The sequence below is a fragment of the Lutjanus erythropterus genome, chromosome 8 (genome assembly GCF_056507025.1).
Source record: "Lutjanus erythropterus isolate fLutEry1 chromosome 8, fLutEry1.hap2, whole genome shotgun sequence".
Lineage (NCBI taxonomy): Eukaryota > Metazoa > Chordata > Actinopteri > Lutjaniformes > Lutjanidae > Lutjanus > Lutjanus erythropterus.
In genome coordinates, this window is record NC_139324.1 from 31,329,512 (window position 1) to 31,332,716 (window position 3,205).

A 3,205-nucleotide genomic window follows, 5' to 3' on the forward strand; every position below is an offset into this window, starting at 1 on the left:
AGTTAAATAACAATTGAAAACCTCTGATCGGAAAAAGTAACCTGAGCTTCTTGTGGAGGGAAGTCTGAAGAGACAAGAGGCAGTGTGAGTATCTTGCCAGTTTAAGGCTTCTGAACGATAAAACCTGCAGAGCCTGGGTCTTTAGTACTCTGGAAGATGCCTTTATCTTGCTGATGTATGATCTATTAGGTATTATCGTTGCTTCCTCCCCTGAGAAAAAAGCAGGCAACGCCCCAACAAATGGGCTTTTTATGATCCTGCGCCTACAATGCCACAATTAAAGTGATACTGGTTAATTGACCAGTTGACTTCATATTAATACCACAGTCCTTTGGTTGGGTGGCAGTGTGTGGTCTGACTGGACTGCAGATTATCTTTTCTGGCAGAAGCTCTCGATGTCTGGAGTTTCAAGGACAGGCGGTGGGGCCAATGCAATTACAGGCCCTCTGTCTGCCTGAGATCATTAAAGAGATAGTTCACCCAAAAATGAAAATTCAGTCAGTATCTACTTACCCTCAGTGAATGCTGACCAATTTTCAAATGTTAAAAACCAATGGAAAAAAAAAAAAAACATAAAGTGCCTCTACACTGCTCATCTGGTGTAGTTCTTGTATCCTAAAGCCCTGACATGCCAAGTTGACTCTAAAGATGTCATTTACAACATGTTTTGTTGGCTAAATCTTCACTGCTGATCTTTAGCTTGGAGCCATGTTTATGTTTGCGTGCACACCGTCTGAACTGTGTGTGTGGTGTGACAGTGTGCACGTGCAAGTGAACAGCATGTCAGGGCTTAAGGAGACTTTTATCACGCCAGATGAACACTATGGAGGCATTTTATGTTTTTCTCTATTTGAAAACTGGTCACTTACAAAAACTCCAGAAGTGTTTTGCGCCCAAAGCTAAAACCTGACCTTCAGTCAGCATGAGGGTGAGTAGATAACGACTAAATTTTCGTATTTGGGTGAAATATCCCTTCATAGATCGCTATGACTGAATTAACGAGTTAGTGAGGACTTTAAAGGAACAGTTCGGGGTTTTTTTTAAGTAAAATACCCTGCTATATATCTGATAGATTTGCTATATATCTGATAGATTTTGTCATTTAATGTAGCAGAAACTTGTCATCAGGTAATATGATTTTGCAGCATCTCCTCTTCCTGGTCTCCAACAGACAGCACCTTAATTTATTCAGCATCCTCCAGACCCACATTCTTAATATAATTCTGTTCTGTTGCATGTCTGTCCATCCTGAAGGGATGGGATCTCTGAGGTTTCTCACACGCTTTCCCCGTGAAAAGGGGTCTTTTCCTGTCAACTGTCCACAGGACAGTTGGTGTCACACACTGTATAGATTGTAAACCCCCCAGAGGCAAAATGAAATTTGTGATATTGGGCTATATAAATAAAATTGGACTTTCCTTGATAATACCAGAGTTACACAGTACTACCAACTAGACCAGGGGTCTGCAACCTTTACTTTCAAAACAGCCATTTTTAGCCAAAAAAGGAAAAGAAAATCTGTCTGGAGCCACAACTCTTAAATTCTCTATTTTCCTCAGACTTTTCTTTATTCTAGTGGGTATCTATAGTTAGACAGGCACCAACAAAATTTAGAGGAAAAGGTGCTGAACTATAGATGTATGATGCGCATTTTATTTGACGTAACATTAAGATATTTTTTGGGGTTTTTTTTACTTGGTGTATAGACAAATCTGGCAACTGCTTAGTGTGTTCCGCCATCTTGTGGCGCCGCCACTACTGCGGTGGCACGTCGTATCCATCACTGTCAGTGACTGCTGGTTCTGTTCAGAGGGAAATCCCAAATTTGCGAGACTTTTCAAGGTTTTGGTTAAAATGTTCACTGTTGCAAGGTCTCGCGGGACTGGGGTTCCCTTCTAGACACCGTGTCTGCAGTTGCCGGCTGACAGTGACAGTGGATGAGTGGATTGACGACGTTAAACAGCAGCCCTCAGTAACTGATGAAGGCTCCTTATTAGGATTGTCATGTTGATGTTCTTCAAATTTTACATAGTAGTTAGACGTTTGTTGCGACAATAGCCAGAGAAAATGTTCTAATACACACCTAAACTGACATTGCTTTTTTTTACATATGTTTTTGCTGCTGACCGTGTCCACAGCAGCGCATCAGCTTCATACACTGGTACTTCTGCTGTTTGTCGTGAGCCATCTACCATTAATTCGGTCATGGCAGTCCTTAACGATCTCAGCTTATTAACCGCCTCTTCAAACATCTACAGCTCCTGCCAGAAAAGATAATCTGCCGTGCAGTCAGATCTCACATTTCCACCAAACCAACAAACTGCGGTATAAAAAAGTGAGTTTAACACAATCGACCAGTCGACTAACCAGTTTAATTCACAGGTGTGAGAGTGTTTCATACACCTACGTAAAAGGAGGAGAAAGCTCACTCACTGTGCAAACAGCAAGAAAAAAATCAACATTTAATATATGATTTGTTGATGTTACCTGTCATACTGTTCGCAGATCCTTCTCTTACTTGAATAAACGACAGCAACAACATGAAGTCGTTTCTGGTGCGTGACGTGACACACATACACTCTATGGTATGTGGAAGAAGTGTTGTGTTTCATGCCCTTCGTGAGGCATTACAGTGCTTGTTGCCAGGTGTCACCTCCAGAGTAATTAACTTTAGGGATCTTGTTACTGGCTGGAGCTCTGCTTGGCTCTCAGTAGCCAAACAAGTACAAGTACAAGTCAAGTACACAGACCCAGTAAATAATCTGTGCTTGAACTAAGCCTCTAAGATCATGTCTGACCTTATGCTTAAATTGGAATTATAAAAGATTTTGAGCATAAAAAAAACTTATGCAGGTTCTGAGAAGAAAATGTGCAACTTAGGCAACTGTGATCTATAAATCTTGAATTAACTTAAAATTGACAACACATGCCTTAAAATCAGTGCCACATAATAGATCAGTGGAGCTGCTGAGAGCACACAGAAAGGTGACAGTTCATCATCTGTGACACACTACTTTTCTTTCTAAAAAATTTGGTGTGCAATGTAGACAGACTAGTTTTTTTTGGTTTTTTTTAAAAACCTTTATTTATTCTTTTGATCACATTCACACATGGCAGCTGTCCAGTACAACCGCAGTCTTATCTGCTGGCCACTGAGCAGCTCCACGGTTGGTTTTAAGGGCCTTGCTCAAGGGGATCTCAGTGG